This window comes from Lepus europaeus, chromosome 15 (assembly GCF_033115175.1).
Source record: "Lepus europaeus isolate LE1 chromosome 15, mLepTim1.pri, whole genome shotgun sequence".
NCBI classification, from domain to species: domain Eukaryota; kingdom Metazoa; phylum Chordata; class Mammalia; order Lagomorpha; family Leporidae; genus Lepus; species Lepus europaeus.
This window is the reverse complement of record NC_084841.1, coordinates 87,973,643-87,992,883: the sequence shown is the minus strand read 5'-3', so window position 1 is coordinate 87,992,883 and position 19,241 is coordinate 87,973,643.

Below are 19,241 nucleotides of genomic sequence, written 5' to 3'. Positions count from 1 at the left end.
ATATTTCAAGACCTGCAGATTGTCTTGATAGAAGAAGTAACCTCTTACTTCCTGTCTCATGCCCCATTGTCTAAGGCTGGACCTGCCTTACCAAAATAATCTGTAATGTTTGCACCTGACACAACTCACTTATAAACAAATTATGCTTCCCTTTATTACTCCTCCTTCTATCCCTCATTTCTCCCACATTTGAAACCAAGATCACCAACTAGCATGTTGCGAGGAGCCAATGCTTAGGCATCAAAGATTGGTAGACTACATTATATTGGAAGAATGCTGGAGATCATAAGTGGAAACAGATTTTACAGTAGTGAACAATGGGAGAAAGAACATAAAATTGTGTTTACTGTACTGCATGGGTATCTACATGGATTGCATTACCAGAAAATAACTCCTGCGTGAATATAGTACAATTCCATACTCCCAAAATCTGGATTTAAAAACTTAGCTAGAGCATCTTGATGTAATTGAAAATTTTCTTGGTATATTATCTAAAATTGAGACCTAACTGTGACTCATTTAAAATCAATTTGAGATCCAAGAAAACCCTAATTCAGTGAGGACAAAGGAAATCAAAGATTTAGAAATATAAAAAAGCAACCACCTTCACATGTTTATTTATTTCTTAAGAAAGCAAAAAAGGACATTTACTTACCAAATGCATTGTTAAGTCCACAAGTATTTTTGAATACTGTACCTCAAATATTTGAGGATCTGTAGTGGAATAAGATGCAGCAATAATACTTGAAAGGGTCTAATGCACAGGCAGATGAGTAAAGAGGCAAATATCACATTGTTTAAAATAACTAAAATACAGGTCAATGCAGTGTTTTAGGGGGGCCAGAACAAGAGATCTGTTGGCAATGACACTGAAGTTCTTGCAGACTGCAGAGTTTTTATCCAAGTACAAGAGAATTTCTGAAAGTTTGAGGAACATTCTAATTAAAAAAATAAGTTTATTTTGGTGCAAAGATATTTGAAATTCATGCATGATTCTATAAATAATGCCCATTTTCCACAAACTTTGTGGAGTCTTTTTATATGGAGGGGGATGAAACCTAAGAAGCAAAGGGAGTAGGATTTGTAAAGACATGAGTGTTTAAACATGTTTCTACTGCACAATCTGTAAATTGATCAGTCTAACTGAAGACTAAAGCCCAAGTCAGAGAGTAAAGCAATGCCACAGCTGAGGGTGGAGATTTTGGAAGGAAAAAAAAATAATGCAAGAGTTTAAATTTCATTCATAAGGCAATATTAGGCTATTCAAGGATTTATATGCAAATGATATTACGGAATTATATGAAAAATGGAATCTTTAAGATCAGAAGACAGAGGCTTAATATGTCCTAATAATCCAGAAGTGATTAATTTGGACATAAGAATTAAATGGTACCAGTGAAGATGAAAAAGGCTGTTGATTGCAGAGACCTTTAGGAAGCAGAATAACCATGATCCAATGAAGAACATAGGTGGAAAGATACCACAGAGTCAAGGGTAAATTCCAGCTTTGTGTGTTGTATTTAAGGTTGGCATAATTATAATAGTAATAAATATGGAGAAGCTACTGAAGTAAAAAAAAAATGAACAGTTTTTGGTCCTAATGATTTTTGAAATTACTTGTTACACTGGACTAAAACATTAAACATAAAGCTTTTGTGTCCCTGGGGCAGAGAAAACATTTCATGGTAAATTAGCATGCGAATGATTGCAGCTGCCTCATCTCTGTAAATACTTGGTCCCAGCAGGCAAGTATGCTTGCACATGTAGTTAATGCCCCCTCCCTGCAAATAATTGTCTATGAGGAAACAAGCCCGGTTTTATGACAGAGCATGTAGAGTTACATCAGTTGTCTACATACCACTATAAATGCAACCAGTAAAATGAACACAGGATATATGCATTACACAAAAAATATATAACATGATAAGATGTATCTAATATAAATACCATTCATTTATTAATTAGTTCATTCGTTGATTTGCAGTGGATAAAGTAAAAACCTACCTGTCTATATAGAAAGACTCTGAATTAAAGCAATTTAATTTGACCTATTTTTATTGAGAAATTAACCAAAAGAGTAGGATTAGATGTTAATGAAGTTCTAGGTTGAAGAGAAGAACCTTTTATATTCCTCATTCTGTAGTGGCATGCCCACAGTTTCATTATTATGCAAAATGTGATTTATTAAAAACTGGAATTCAATTCTGGTGCCTCACAGGACAAGAACACACAGTGTGTTTTGTTTGTTTGTTTGTTTTGACAGAATGACTTATTTGCCGGGTAAAGAAATCAGCCATTCATAAATCAGCCATTCATGACCTTGTTGGTCAAAAAGTTGGCCTAGAATCGGATTCCCACTTGTCACTTGTCCACAGCCTACCATCCCTCTAGAATTTATGAAATGGGTATCATTGCTCATACAGCTGAATTCTAGGATTCAGTAGAAACTCAAGAGCTTTACTTGATAAATAGATTGACTTTTTTCAAAAGGAAGAGAATGAGGTTTAAAGAGGCAGGTGCATTGACAGAGGCATGCAGTCAAGGGGGAGGAGGAATTCACAAGATCCACACTTCTGGGGAAGGCCTTTGTCTCAAATCTTCTACTGTTCCCCCTTTGTGGTGCTGGAGTTGTTTAAATCACCTGGAATTTCTACCTAGTTCCTTCTATATGGTAGTTCTTTTCTGTGAGTCACCTAACAGGGAAGGAATGAATTTTATATTTGAATTGCAATTAATGTATTGTTGTGAATGTTGATAGATTGGTTCACTTCTGTTTCCTTCATTTTCCTTCAGGGCTCAATGGAAGGCGTATTGTCCTTTTTCAATGATCTACAATTAAATTAGAGAATAGGTGAAAACTAATAGCAATCATTGGTGAAAGGGATAACTAAGAACATGGAAACCATCAGAGGGAAATATGCCTAAAGAATCTGGAAGATTAAGGCTTTTAATAGGCTTGTAGAATAGCAGGTGTTAATAAAAAACGATAGATATGAGGTCAATACATTCATGAAACAATCCTCTGAACCAGGCTAGGTGCTTAGTGCTGGGGATATATGGTGAAAGAAAATGGATCTTCCATCAAAGAACTCAAGGTTTGTTAGGAAAGTGAAGAATATAATCAGTGGTTAAAATGGAGGGTTGTAAGTATGATGAAGGCAATCAAGGAGAACTATGAGCCCAGAGCATTGGACATTAAACATTTGTTGGGTAGGAGTGAGAAAGTAGTTTCAAGAGGCTTCAAAACTTGAGCAACAACTAGAAGAATGAAATAAAAACTCTGATAACTTCAAAAAATTAGAGCCCTTCCTTTTTTTGACAAAATCAAAAGTCTAGTCTTTGAAAAGATGAGTCTGTTTTTACCTTTAAAAGACAATTCTCTGGTAAGAGTAACTACAGAAAAACAAAGCGGGTACACATAACTGGGGTCACGAGTGTTCCTTTAGGCTATTTCTCATTACTGTAATGAAATTCCTGAAGCAGGCTACTTTATAAAGTAAAGGTTGGTTTGGGATCATGGATCTGGAGGTACGTGGGTGAGTGTTCCTTTCTGTTGGCAGATTCCTTTCTGTTGGCAGATTCCCACAGTGGCACAGAGAATCACCCATGGAGACACAGGTGGTACATAGCCCTGTCTGTGTCTCTGATCTCTGTCCCTCTTAGAAAGTGGTCAGGATTCAACGATGGAAGTTCCACCTTAAGGTCTTCAGCTAAACAATCGCATTACAAAAGCCTCAGTTTTAATCATCTTAATGATGTTACCATATGGTTTGAGAATTAAACTTCTGCATGAGTTTGGGGAAAAAAATTCAGACCATAACAAGTGGAAAACATAAAATAATCGCAAAATCAGAAGTAAAAAAATGTTAAGAGCCTTATTAAAGTTTTTATGCATGAAGGTCGAAAATTCAGATGAATTGGAAAATTTATCTGATAATAAGCCAAAACTGAGTCTTAAAAAATTGAAAATAGGCCGGCGCCGTGGCTCAACAGGCTAATCCTCCGCCTAGCGGCGCCGGCACACTGGGTTCTAGTCCCAGTAGGGGCGCCGGATTCTGTCCCAGTTGCTCCTCTTCCAGGCCAGCTCTCTGCTGTGGCCAGGGAGTGCATTGGAGGATGGCCCAAGTGCTTGGGCCCTGCACCCCATGGGAGACCAGGAGAAGCACCTGGCTCCTGCCTTCGGATCAGCGCGGTGCGCTGGCCGCAGCACGCCAGCCGCGGTGGCCATTGGAGGGTGAACCAACGGCAAAGGAAGACCTTTTTCTCTGTCTCTCTCTTTCACTGACCACTCTGCCTGTCAAAAATAAAAAAAATAAATAAATAAATTGAAAATAATGGTGCAGCCATTGTGCCATAGCAACTTATGCTGTCATTTGGGGCATTCACATTCCACACTGATGTGTTGGATTAGGTGCTGGCTACCCTGCTTCAGATCTGACTTCCTGCTTATGCACCTGTGAGGCAGCAGGTGCAGGCCCATGTGTTTGGTTACCTGCCACCCATGTGGGAGCCCCAGATGGAGCTCTGGGTGCTTAGCTTCATCCTGGCCTAGCCTGGTTGAAAAACTGAAAATAGCTCTAAATGAACAACAGAGGCAATAATCTAACTGGGAAATAAACACTAGACTCAGATAATGTAATATGATTGTACTCCATACTTCAGAAATTTCTTTATGCTAACATTTTAGTCTTCATTTTGGCAGAGAAAGCTAAAATTGTAAACAAAAATGTAAATAGTGAAGAAATTTTACTTCTAAATGATACTATCACTCTTAAGAAGCCCTGGGTTATTAGTCCACGCATGATTCCTCAAACTACTACTACACAGCTGACATTCTTCCATTTGGGAGACAAATTTCTTGCCTCATCCTATATACTTATCAGCTGTCACGTGGCCTAAGGAACTCATTGACAGTATGCATTGGTCACAGCACTGTTCACAGATGCTGCCTTCTTTCCATGCCCTTGAAGTTGGCAGGGTCATGGGATGCACGTTGGCTGGCCTATGGTGAGCAGTGGTGTGTGCCATTTCCAGGAGGAATTTTGAAAGCCAGTGTGTTATCCAGTGCCCATCCCCTTTTCTCTCCAGCAATCATAGAAACCTGAAAGAAGATGCAATCTCCCTTGGCTTTTGTTCCGGAGTAAAGACGAGGAGCAAAGGTTTTTACCATCCCACACTGGACTTACGTCCAGAGAGGTAAACACACTCTGTGGTGTTTGGCCACAGAAATTTGAGGAATGTCTATTATAGTAGAATGACATAGACTCAAACGGAATTGTTTGTATCAACTATATCACCAGATATGTACCACTACCCAAAAGTACTAACAATTTTACAAAATGCTTAGCAATAGAATACACAGGAAAGAAATACAGAAGTGGAATTTTGAGATTTGAGAAATATAAGGAATACTACTGTTGAAGGATTTCACATTAGACAAATATTCTGCTGCTTGTTAGCAAACAAACCAACAACAGCAGCAGCAGCAACAGAGCAAAAACAGAGAAAAGAAAAAAAGGGAAAGAAAAGAAAAATATCCACAGAAGATCTTGCTGGCAAGATAACTATGTGATTTCTTCACTCTGTCTCATTAATTGCTGAAGCAAATATATACTTAGACATGCTCACAATTGTATTTTTTGAAATTAAATATAGAAACTGCCAAGTGGAGAGTTGATTATTTACAGTAGTATAGTGACATCTAAATGTCAAATAAAAAAAAAAAAAAGAGTTCCTCCACTTTCGTTCCTAATTCTGTGGCAGAAAAGAACATGATGAACTGGGCTTGAATTGCTGTGAAGGGGAAATAAAACTTTATTATCTCTTCCCAAAGTTAGTTAGGGACGGTTCTTCAGGCTGTCACGGGAAGCTGGGAGGAAGGCTGAAGTTAATGAGCTGCTCACACTGTGACAGGCTTCTTGGAATGAGACTGGGGTTCTCCAAAATGGAGCCACCACAAGAAAAGAATTAGCATGGCAGCAGGAAGCGTCATAATTAATAAGAGCCCACAACAAAAGTGCTGCTTAATCTAACATGACTACTCCAAACCGGAGACAGTAACAGCGTGTGCCTGCATTTTGCAAAGGAAATCTATCACTTTACCTCCCCAGAAAATGAGAAAATATCAATCTCTTCAGAAACTCAAATTTAAAACTGTTTCAGAATCAAATAAACCTCCTAGAGGCAAATGAAGAAAAAACAAAGAAGAAAAAGAAAAAAAAAATCTTCAAAAGACGTGGAGAGGAACGGGAGTGGGAGAGATTGGCTCTCTGTTTTCCGGGACGCAGCACAGTGGAAATCCCATTTGCCATCTGTGACTAAATATTCTAATGCCAAACTTTGATTCTTTGTAGTATCTTCAAGTGGTCTCTGGCTTATTATCTAAAGGTTTGGGGATTATAAATTCTCTCTAATGACTTGGTAATGGTGGTAAGGGATGACTTTATTTCTTGAGGGGTTTTTGTCTGGTTCATCAAGAAACAGGGTTTACAGACTTTGAATTTGTATTCCGAGAGTATGAGAAGGCGAGAGCTGCGGAAAGCCAGGGATTCTTCCCAACTTCCACGCAGGTGTCCAATTTTGTTCCAGGATTACTTTCCTTTCCTATATGACTTTGGAATTACCTGGGTTTGAGGATATATTTTACTGAAGAAGTAGAAAATCCAAGGAAAACAAATTATAGTGTGAGCCTTCTACTTTATAAGAAAAGTTTACCTTTTTTCTATTAAAAATGGACGAAGGTACAAGAAAACAGGACCAACTGGAGACGACTCAGGCATCAGACTGGATAAATCATCTAGCAGGGGACTTGCACTGGAAGATCCAAAATGTGGAAGGTTTTCCTTAGAAGCAACGATTTCCATCACGGGCCATCTCCTTGATGCTTGATGTTTTTATCAAAACATACTTTACAGTACGCATTTTGTATGAAATCTATTTTTAAAGGGACAAAGGGAAAAAAACTGAAAAAGTATTTGAGGAGAGAATACTTCAAATGCTTTTCAGTGAGGTTTGATTTTTTTCAATAAGCTTTAAGAATTCAGAAGGTCAAAGAAAATGTGTTTTCTACCTACTATGCTTTCATCAGAAAGTATTTCATTTAAACTTTTCTTCATTCTTTATGTTGCTTTTAAAATGCATTGTTTTTGGACTCTATTATAAAATAAGATCCTTATTAGAAACAAAATTAATGCAGAAACTTATTAAAAACAATCTGTCTCAACCCTCAAATGACAAATCTGTGATTATACAAGGTGATGCTGGAGTTAACTTAATTTTGAATGCATCCAGATTTTTATTGGTAAATTTGATGCGGTCTGGTTTTTAAAAAAACGTACTTCCTATGTTTTCATTTACATTTTTATTTCACATGCACCTGATAATTTTTTTTTTTGTTTCTAAATTTTGTGTGCATGATTGCATAACATGACAGAAAGTTTGGCATCCCCATGTATATGAAGCTTCATCTACCACTGCAGCTTCTTCCTCCCTGTTCAACTTTCCTTCAGTAGCTCTGAATCACTCATTTTACACTGTCACGTCTCCATACAGACAACTAAATTTTGTTCTTATTTCATTTAAATGGGCTATTTCAAGATAACTGAATGATTGTAAATTAAGGAAACAAACTGTAGTGGGTTTAAATATAAAATGACGCTTGTAGCAAAAAACACAAACTTTACCATCATAACCATTTCTTTCACTGTACACTTTGGTAGTGTAGAGTATATCCACATCATTGTGAACCATGGCTCTCCAGTTGTTAACCTTGCAAGTCTGAAACTCCACACCTGCCAGTCCACACATCTGTCCTCTCTCCCCTGCCCTGACCACAACCATCCTGGTTTCTGGGTTGTGGATCTGGCTGTGGTAGATACTTCACATGCGTGGACCCATAGAGCCTTTGTCTCTTTGTGACTGCTTATTGCACTTGGTGTGGCATCCTCAAGATTCAACCATGTTGTACTATGTGTCATGATTTCCTTCTTTTTAAAAGCTGGTTATGCACTATTTCATATATATGAGGGTGCTTGAAAAGTGTGTGGAAGTGGCTGGTGCTATGGTGGAGCAGTTAATGCCTCTGCCTGCAGTGCTGTCATCCCAGGGTGCCAGTTTGAGTTCCAGCTGCTCCACTTAGGACCCTGTTCCCTGCTAATGTGCCTGATAAGGCAGTGAAAGATGGCCCCAAGTAATTGGGCCTGTGCATCCACAGGGGAGATCCGGACAAAGTTTCTGGCTCCTAGCTTCTGCCTGTCCCAGCCCAGGCTGTTGTGGCCATTTGGGGAGTGAACCAACGGATGGAAGATCTTTCTGGCTCTGCCTCTCTCTCTCTCTGTAACTGCCTTTCAAATAAAATAAGTAAACCTTTAAAAAATGAAAAAAGAAAGAAAATTTGTGGATAACTGGAATTAAAAGATAAATTTATTTTGCTGCAGAAATTTATTGAAAGCCCTGCATAGTTTTTATATAATACTCATTTTCTGTGAAATTATTGAAGATCCTTTATGTATATGATTTCAACAGTTTGGCACAAAACTCATTTTTTAATTCCATTTTCTATGAGCTTTCTGAACTATCCTCCTGCATACATAATAACAAACACACCACAATATGTTTATTGATCTGTTGATGGACGTTTGAGTCACTTTTACCTCTTGACAGTTGGCAATAGTACTGCTATAAGCAGAGGTTTGTGGAAAGACAGAGAGGTGGACATTAGCAGGGTTGCCAAATCAGAAGTGGAGAGTAGGGACTTTAACCAGGTACTGTGCAATGGGTTGCAAATATTCCAGGAAACGTCTTAACCTTATTATCTTTTAATTATGCCATCTATGGCCCGAAGTAACTATTAAGTTTGCATGTTCTTAACAAGCATTGCCATTTTTTATCAGATTGCCTGGATTTTTCAATCTTAAAATATTTAGTAAAAAGAAACACTGAATAATAGTGAAGACAGCCACTACTATATTATTAATTACTACTTCTATAAAATGTTAAGTCTTGTATCAGTGAGATCAGCACTCTATCATCCATCCTTTTGCCCCAATCATATATTGATAATATTTTTGATTTAACATGTGATTCAGCTTTTTTAATATCCTATCATATGAATAAAGAATGGATTGATAGACCATCATGTAGACAGAATTAAAGTAGTTATACACTGCTAAAGTTATAAAGTCTATGAGATATTTAGCCAGTTTTTAAAATTATCTGAGCCTAAGTTAAGTCAGCATTGATGAAGAAACTGCTTAGAGCAATCCATAAAAACTCTTCAATATAGAACAATACATAAGAATATATGAACTCAGAGCCCATGATTAAAGAGTTGTCATTTGTACAATACTAGTTATACTAAAGACGTCTGACAGCCTATGTATGTTAAAAGCTGTAAAAATCATATTTAATAGAACACAAATAAGCCAAATAGTAAGATTTAATTATTTATGTTTCTCAGAATATAGCAGAATATAGTTATATTACACTGTGTTTATTTTTAAAATTTTTATTATTTATTTTTAACTTATTTGAAAAGCAGAGAGAGACAGAGATCTTCCAACTTCTGGTTTACTCCTCAAAGGATCACCCCCACCAAAGACAGGAGCACAGAATTCCATCTAGGTCTCCCACTTAAGTGGCAGGTTCCCAAGTACTTGGGCCATATTCCATTGCTTTCTTAGGTACACAGCAGGGAGCTGGAATAGAAGTGGAACAGCTGGGACACAAACCTGTACACATATTGGAGGCCAGCATAGCAGGTGGTAGCTTAACCTGCTGTTCCACCATGCCAGCCCTGTGAGAATGTATATTATGAAGACACTATGCATGGCTTTCAAAAATTTTTTGTAGCAAAATAAATTTAGCTTTTAATTCCATTTTCCATGAACTTTTTGAAATATGCATTTATCGTCACAATTTAGTGCCCTTATTTCATTTTTAAAATTTAGAGATTAGGCAGATAAATCCTTTTTTTAATATATGACCTCAGTGTATGCCATATTTTTTATTATTTACATATATTATAGTACCACAGACAGAAAGAGTGAGCACATGAAGAACAGTCATGCGTCCACTCCCTGCCCTTATTTTGATACAATTGTGCTGCTTCCTAAAGACTCTGTGGTGGTCAAAAATACGTTCATGTATTTATTCATTAATTCATTCATTCACCCAGCATTCAGGTGACAAATATATACTGAATTCCACAGTGTATCAGGAAATAGGCAAACCTTCTTGTTCTAAACACACATACACACACAGTATAGACCCTATTCTCAGAGAGTTTTTTTTTTTTTTTTTTTTTTTTTTTTTTGACAGGCAGAGTGGACAGTGAGAGAGAGACAGAGAGAAAGGTCTTCCTTTTTGCCGTTGGTTCACCCTCCAATGGCCGCCGCGGTAGCGCGCTGCGGCCGGCGCACCGCGCTGTTCCGATGGCAGGAGCCAGGTGCTTCTCCTGGTCTCCCATGGGGTGCAGGACCCAAGTACTTGGGCCATCCTCCACTGCACTCCCTGGCCACAGCAGAGAGCTGGCCTGGAAGAGGGGCAACCAGGACAGGATCGGTGCCCCGACCGGGACTAGAACCCGGTGTGCCGGCGCCGCAAGGCGGAGGATTAGCCTGTTGAGCCACGGCGCTGGCCTATTCTCAGAGAGTTTTAATGACAGTGATTGTTTGTGGAGAGGAATCATAGTGATAGCAGTACTACAACGTAGTGGTTTATACAGTCAACAGTAAGGAGTTGATGTCCATGCTGTTGAATGGGGGATAGCAAGTGAGAAGACCAAGGGTAGAAGGCAATGGGATCCAAGCCAACATGGCGGCATGGAGTCATAGGGGTGTCTATAGGAACTCTAAATGTGTTGACAAGGAGCAGAAGGGTCTGGAAGGGAGGAAAAGCCGAGGTAGTGTGGGAGCCACAGTGGATGGAAGACGTGTGTGTGTGTGTGTGTGTGTGTCTGTTGCTCTAGAGGCCTTTCCAATAAATAAATAATTCTAAGACAGAAAGTAAGAAAGAGAGAGAGAGAGAAAGAAGTAAAGATAGATAGAAAGAAAGAAAGAAACCTTTTCTGAAACATTTGAGAGAAGTTTCTCCAGTGAGTCTTCACAGAAGAGATGCTGTCCATACACTGTGGGGTGGTCTTAACAGCACCTGAAGAGTAGACCTAATGATAAGTGTTTATCATCTTTTTTCATGCCTTTGCGTGTTTGTTGGTTGCCTGAAACCAAGACTCTATTTCACAAAAGCAACAGTGAGATAAGAGGCCAGCATGGTGCAGTGCAAATAAAAGAACTCTTCACTGTTGAAGAGAGGTCCCAGGCTGGGTTGAGGCTCTTGAAAGAGGTGAAGGAGCTCCCTGGTCAGAGTGGTGGATGACTGCTTCCAGAGCAAATTGCCTCTGTGTGGAAGCTTCTCTTAGTGGTTGGGGATGTGCTATGACCACTAGTTAATATCACCTATGCTTAATCTGTCAGGACATTAAAGTTTCTTTCAATGATTGAAAAATTCCCAACATGCTATTCTTCCAAACTCTAAGTAAAGAAATATAAATTTTATAATATTTCATCTGCTTTCATAGGTATTAAAGGAGGGAGAATCTTGATAATTAGGAACATTGCAACCTCATCATTAAGCACTGATAGGGTGAATTCCTCTCCAAAAGAATCCTCAATTTTAAACAGTCAAATAGTAAACACTGAAAGAGTATGATCTAGAAAAAGCACCAAAATAAGTGTGAATTCAGTTCTCCAAGTGAGACATACCTTAAATCTTAGTATGATTAAAATGTTAAAAATTAAAAAAAATATATCTTATTGTGGATCTAGGTTATAAACCTACTTGTTCACTTTTTTTTAATCTATCATGGAGAGGCTTTTTCCAATGCCACCATGATTTTTGTATGAATAGGCAGATATTTAGCTTACATTTTTTTTTTTCCTGGAGGGAACGGGCACTAAGCAGACACACAGATAAAAAGTAGACATGATCATGAAAATGGCTATGGGAAAAAAGCTCTGATTATCAGTGCAGAAAAATTAAATCTGTGTTAGAATATTGAAGGACTTGTCAGCAAAGAAACATAATTTGAATAAAGATTCCTGAGTTGCCATGTCAGTGGAGGGATAACTGTTGGAGCTTCTATTTCATTTTAGATGAAGTCCAATTTCGTTCAGACCAAAAATCCCGCAGGTCTGTGGTAATTTGCGTGACTGAAAAGAGACTTTCATTATCTCTTTGAGCACAATAGAAAAAAAATCAGCTGAAATTGTTCTCTTGTAGGTTGCTTCAGGCCAAATAGGCAATAATAAGGTAATAAATAAGACTTATGTGAGTCTGTGGAAAGAACTTACTGAAAGATGGCTGTATTCCACTCCAGAAGTTTCCACCTAGGCAGTTTTGCAAAACAGGGTTTCAGAATTTAGATGACTGCTCTGATGTGCGAGTCTGGTTATACCTGAGATGTACTTTATTGTAATTAAATAAAGTGAGACATTAATATATCTTCCTTAAAATATTTTTTCTCTTTCTCCTCTCTCTTAATGTGATTCTTCAGTGAATATAATTCTTAATTTAAACTTTATTTTGCTAAGTAGTATACCTACACGGTGTTTCAGATTTTCTCACTTGGAAAGCTAATTGATGAAAACTTTAGATTCTCTAGGAAAAAAAAAATAAAATCAGTGATTTCTCTTGCATATGAATTCTAACAACAACAGTAGAACCTGTTCTCTGATTTATTATGTATAAACCAATTTTATTCCTGTGATACACAGAAAGGAGCATTTTCTGTGTTCTGTAATTGGGCAATAAGCCATTGACAGCAAGCACCTTCCTCTATCTCTGTAGAATATTTACAAGAGTGAAGCCTTTAGTACGACAGATATGCATCATCAGAACCCTGCAATAATCTCAAAGAAGAAAATTCTTTTAGTCTCTTAATGCTATTAAAAATAGAAATAACAAAAAGTGGCAACATCTGCAACTCCTTGGATCCACTCACTGGGTATCATTAATTTGTGGATACTGTTCTTGGCAGCAAATCAGAAAATTCCATTTGTGTTATGAGTTCTGAAAATATTCCACAATGGGAAATTACTTATTTTTCTATTGACATTCTCAAATAGAATGCCTTTATTTTGCCTTTCAGTTGATGGTGAAACTATGCAAATATATCCCCAGAGGATCCGGTAACTTTGAACAAAGAAGGAAGTCCCATTGGCTTGATAGCTAACCCATGCAAATGTGCTCCTCCACCTCCCTCCAGACTCCAGTACCATTGAACAAAGAAGGCAGCCCAGTGATGATATGCTCATTTCCAGATTCGGAAGCTGGAGAATAAGGTTCAGTGTCTGACAGAAAACATCTATTTAAATCCTCCTTTTATTTGTCCCTGAGCTGCAGAAGTTCCTATTAGTAGTTTCTGTACAGAGTAAAATATTTAGATGAAGTCATGCTCTGTTCTGCTGTTCTCATCAGCAGGCATACCATAGTGCAGGATTCTGGAGTTGTGTTTGATGGTTGAACTTGAAAAAATTCAAGTGCAGATTATTAAGAATACTTAAAAGATTAGCATAAATCTTCACTACATTATACAGCGGGTCCTCATCAGAAGTCTAGAATTCTACTAAGTTCACAGGGCAGGGAGGGTGGGGAGCTGAGAAGTTGAGAGTTGATCAGCCTTTTCAGGAACTGCTGCTGGTAACTGCTTACTCTTTACAAATGGATAAACTTATGTATGGTGCTCCGAGAGATCAGCAACACCAACAAGCTTATAAAGACATGGACACACAAAGGCCTATCTTTAACATCCTCAGGACATTGGACAAGAAATTCAGAAGAGGTCCCCATATATCCAAGTCTTTAAGCGGTATGAATCAAGCCACAGATTTTAAATAAAAGATGTTCTATCCTCATTCCTTGACAATTAGCCTTCACATGCCAATATAATATTTGAAAACCTATGGTTTTAATATGATTTAATTTAATTACACAGGATAAAATACTCTGAACAACTGTATTTACTGTTTGCTGCACCTTGCTGAATGCTCATGCATTACTGAGAGGAACAATAAAACAAAGACCTAAAATCCATATCTTTGTTTTATAGTTTTTGTTAAATTGACACATCAGTTATACAGCATAATAAGTTCTGGGGATCTAATGTACAATATGAAGGTGGTAGCTAGCAATACTTAATCTCATGCTTGGAAGTTGCTGATCTTAAGTTTTCTCACCACAAAAACACCCAAATCCAGATAACCATGTGAGGTGATGGATGTGTTAACGGGCTTGATTGTGATCATTTCACAGTGTCTACAAATATGAAAACATCAAAATGTATACCGTAAAGAAACCAAATGTCTATTGTCAGTTGCACCTGAATAAAGCTGGAAAAACTGGGTGTTTTTATTTTAATTTTAGAAAAATAAAAAGTTCTGTTGTTATAATTCAGTTTTTCACATAATTTATTATCTCTTGATAGTAGTGCCAAATGAGAAAACTTTTCCTGAGTGCTTGAAGTTCTTAGATGGCTTTTAAATATTAATTTCAGTATGCCAAAATTTCACTCTGCTGAAAGCAATAAACTCAACAGAGTCTTCCTTAGCTTTAGAGATAAGTCATTCATTTTACAAATCATGTACCAACTGAATGAGCTGCTATATGGCAAATTCATTCTCAAAGAAGCTAAAATATCTTCATTTCCTTAAGTGATTTTCATCACTTAGAAATTTTTTGTAATTTTTTAAATTCAAGGATATGCAGAGATTTTAAAATGCAGTATGTTGTCATTTTGTTTCAGTCAGGAATATATCTTGATATCTAAATAGCAAAATGTTGACATATATACTAATTAAATTTACATTACTTATGTATTAATTAATTTTACATTACTTATATGAGAATTTTCCTTTCAATAGTAAAAGAAATGTTTTTATTTCCTTACTCTATTTTCCTTATATTTGAAGTCACTTATTGTCTAACATGCCTCCATTTTTTCTGAAACAATTTCTATTTTCTTTAAAAATTAGATAATTGTTAAACATCTGGTGTGTGTGTATTCAGAGCACCTGGCCTGAATTTTCCTTAAGGAGACAAGGGCCTCTATTGCACCTATGAAGATAACAATTTTGGAAGGATTCACAGATTAAATATGGTATATTCTGAATCAGTTCAAAGACGAAATATCTTGATGAATGAAACACTTATCAAACTTGACCTTACAGGCACTCTGCGATACAAAATATGAATGTCAACCACCTGCTACTAAAGCAATTTGATTAAGTTTATCAAGATTCATAAGAAAAGTTACCAAAGTGACAGAAAATTCTTAAGCCAAGGCATTGTGGTTTCTGTCGAATATAAATTATGCTCATTTTTGTTTGCTCTGTACATATTCATTGGGGATGAACGCTTGCTTGCTATCAGCGATAGTAAAAACTTACAAAAGAAGAAATCAACAAATTTTGCACCAAAATAAACTTATACTTAAATCCATTTTTCATGAACTTTTTGAAGTATGCTCACATACTTCTAGATTCACCAAAATGCTGAGTCAGTGCCATGCTCATAGTTAACAACGTTAGAAGTTAAGGTAACTAATGCTGCGATTTAAGTTACATTTAAATATAATTTATCTTCATACATTGAAACTGCCTTTAATTTACTGTGTTCAACATTCATCTAGGAGCTACTTTGAAGAAGACATAATTCTTCACGCATATCATGTGTTTTTATATACACATGCAAAGCTATGAATAACAAATTATTTAATAACACCAAGCATTCCTTAGCCATCATGCTAACCTGAGAATGCACATTAATTTGCTGCATCCTAGAACCAACAAAGAGAGGCAAGAAAAGTAGACAATTGGCACTGCTGGAAAATGACATTTGTTTGTGGTAGGGGCTATTGCGTTTGAGCTCTGACAGGCAGAAGTTGACAAGTTAATTTGCCTGCTGTCACCTCACGTCTCCCTTGCACGTCCTCCCCACAGGACACAGTGTCCACCTCCCTCGGCAGTGGTGGCACAACCTGCACTCCTTTTCTCTATCTGGTTGCTGCTGCCTGTGTCAAAGACACAGAGAAAGAGATGTGGCAGATACCCCTGGAGGTACTGAGTATCCTTCCACACTAGTGGCCCACGTTAGGGTCTAAAATCAAAAGTGCCTAGGAAATGGGATTTAATTGCTCGTGATCTATCGCAGCCATTTGATGATAAAGCCAAATGGAGACCTCTGGTTTCCCAACTCCTGGTACAGAGTTTCCTCCCGCCCTGTGCTTTTTCATTTCCTATGTAAAACTGTTTAAAGGCATTTTAGTAAACCTTCCTAATTTTATCATCATTCAAAGGAAGCATGAGTTAGAGTAAATCATATATTCATTGTTTAAGCAAAACCAGTAATATGCATACTGTGACTCTGAAAAACTGAATTATTAGAGCAATTTAAACTGGTACTTAATATTTGAATAATATTGTGTACTACTCGTATACTATTATATACCATTTAATGATATTGCATACTATATAGTATATTCAATTTACTATATATTTATATATTTTATATATAGAAAGTTGTATACAGTGATATACTATATTTATATTCTTAACCTGTATATATACTTATATATATTTAAAATAATCCATATATATACACACACATATACATACATATACATATATATATATATATATATATGGCAGAGTTTAAAAGACTGGTGAACTGAAAATAGAGAGTCTTGATTTTAATTTCAGTCATTGTAGTTTGACAAAACAAATAAGAAAAACAAAATGTTTTTTTAGCTCTATGAGCCTATGAATATTTGTAGCCGGGGGTAATAAGCTTAACAAGGAATTATGGGGAAGTATCCTCATTGAATTACACATTAGTAGAGATTTTCTCTTCACAGAAGACAAATGCTCTGCCTCTTGTTGTAGAGCTGTGGACTTCAGAACGGGTCTGATGGAGCACCATCCCCACGGCCCGAGGGCTCCTTTAGACTGTCAATTCTCAAGCCTGTGTCCACCCTACTGATCAGATACTGGGTTAGGCTATTGGACTGTTTCCTGGTGATCCCCAGACGTGCATTCCAGCCTGCCAACCCTGGCTCCAGAAGATCCATTCAGACCAAGAAAGAAATTTCAAGAGAAAGTGATAAAATGTGGCCTGAACTAATTAAAGAAACATTCGGCAGATGTTAAACACAGATACTGTGAGTTAAGTTTGCATAAATACAGGTGCTTAAATGTAACCTTCCCAAGATGGCAACAGAGGCTATTAAATGCTAATGCTCATTACCTACAGCTTCTCAGAAAATGGTTACTCATCCAAGGCACTAAATGCACTTATTAACGGCAATGCTCGGTCCTTTATGTAATTCAAAGGGGGATTACTTTGTCCGACTTGTCACCAAGATGGATAACACAATGTAGCAAGAGAACGAGACAAGGAGAGGTGGAGCTTTAAATATACAAAAGGACCAGGGACCATCCTGGGATGAACAGGTGAAGGAAACAGGCAGTATTTACACCATTTTTTGACAGAGAGCAATATGTTTCAAGAAATCAGGAACTCAGTTTTCCAAAATGAACCAGAATTGACAGAATTAAAGCCCCAGAAATGGGTGACAACACTCTAGGGAGAGAATTGGATATCCCAGGGTACAAGAACAGTCTGTGTTTGATCCCAAGAGCCCACAAGATGCCATCTGCATTGTCTTTCTCCAGTCTACCTACCTGGTTTAATTCTCAATTCAATCAAGAAAATATACTATTGGCTGATACGGTGTGTCGCAGTACAAAGGCCCAGGAAGTTCATTTTACTGTGTGATTTGTGTCAGTTGGTGCTAATTTGGGAGCATTTTATTTTATTCTTTTTGAGACAGCATTTATTTAATTTACATTATAGTCAACGGCTTAATTATCCACTTGGAAAAAAGAGTTCAAAGAGTGAAATGACCATAGTTCAGCAGGAATATCATCAGACTATTAAGTTATCAACTTCTCTCATATACAGCAAATTATCAATCACAGGTGACTAAAACCACAGTAGTATATCATTCTTAGCAATGTGTTTGACGAAGATATAAAACAAAGTTTGACAAAGCTATATTTGCATCAATAAGGTTGCACAAGGCATTTCTTTCTTTTGTGTTTTGGATTATTGATTTTCCTTTTTTTAATTTTAGCTCCCACATATAAGGGAAAACGTATGGCATTTGTCTAGTACTTCATATACATGTGAATTAGGTTTAATCTACAAGGCTATTTTATTTCACAGAGTACATGAACAGAATAGCTGTGACAAGTCTTATTTATTTCTGTGGTTGCTGTTTGTAACAGCTGTATGATCGTAGAGGGAAGGAACAAGTAAAGAAATGAAGTTGGAAGGGAAGAGGGAGCGGGAAAGGGGAGGGTTGCAGGTGGGAGGGAAGTTATGGCGGGGGGAGCCATTGTAATCCATAAGCTGTACTTTGGAAATTTATATTCATTAAATAAAAGTTAAATAAAAAGAAAGAAATGTAGTTTATACACTGAAGAGGTAAAAAATACCAAAATATACTAAGATACATTAAAGAAAAATGTAGATTTAAAAACCTTAGAAATACATAGATATGTCATTTATGAAATATCAATTGGAGCTATTTATTCAGAATACTAGTATTATTAAAAACTAGGCAAATTTAAATCATTCAGAAAAACAAAGAAAAGGAGAGGAGGAGCCGGTGCTGTGGCACAGCAGGTTAAATCCCAAGCCTGCAGTGCTGGCATCCCACATGGGCACCAGTTCGAGTCTCAGTTACTCCACTTCCAATCCAGCTCTCTGCTATGGCCTGGGAAAGCAGTACAAGATGGCCCCGGTCCTTGGAACCCCTGCACCCGCATAAGTGACCCAGAAAAAACTCCTGGCTCCTGGCTTTGGATCTGTGCAGCACCGCTGTTGCAGCCAATTGGGGAGTGAACCAGCAGATGGAAGATCTCTCTCTCTCTCTCTCTCTCTGTGCCTTTCCTTCTCTCTCTGTGAATCTGACTTTCAAATAAAATAAATAAATCTTAAAAAAAAAAAAAACTGTGACAGAATAAATTTCTGTTCTAAAAAAAAAAAAGAGAGGAAATATACCGTGGAGACACTAGAAAGGAATATGTAAAACAGATGCATAAATTAATCTTCAACAAAAATGTTCATAGAGTTCATTTGTAGAAGGAATAGTTTCCCTTTTTGAAATATACAGCAAATGACTAAAA